The sequence below is a fragment of the Penaeus monodon genome, chromosome 21 (assembly GCF_015228065.2).
Source record: "Penaeus monodon isolate SGIC_2016 chromosome 21, NSTDA_Pmon_1, whole genome shotgun sequence".
Classification (NCBI taxonomy): Eukaryota; Metazoa; Arthropoda; class Malacostraca; order Decapoda; family Penaeidae; genus Penaeus; species Penaeus monodon.
Genome location: NC_051406.1, coordinates 36,432,533 through 36,432,905, shown reverse-complemented (window position 1 = coordinate 36,432,905; position 373 = coordinate 36,432,533).

The window sequence follows — 373 nt, the reverse complement described above, 5'->3', positions numbered from 1 at the left end:
TGGAATATGCAGATGCAGTAATATACACACAAAAAAGACACGCAGACACTGAAACATATGCTTAGTAAATACAAACACACATGAGTGCCTTCCGTTTAACACAACCAAAACAAAGAAAAACAAACAGCATCAAGATGGACACGAACAAATGCACAACAAACACACAATGGCGGGTCTAGACAGTGACTAAACCTGCTTGCAGTCACGGTAACCTTCACCCTAACTGGATTCCGTTGCAAAATATAGTAACTCATCTACTGTTTGCAGTCTCAAGGCTGTAAACCTCGCATAAAAGAGCAGGCGCTGATGAAATAGGGTACGAGCGACTGTGGCCACAGTACAACACATGCTTACAGAGAGACATACGCATACA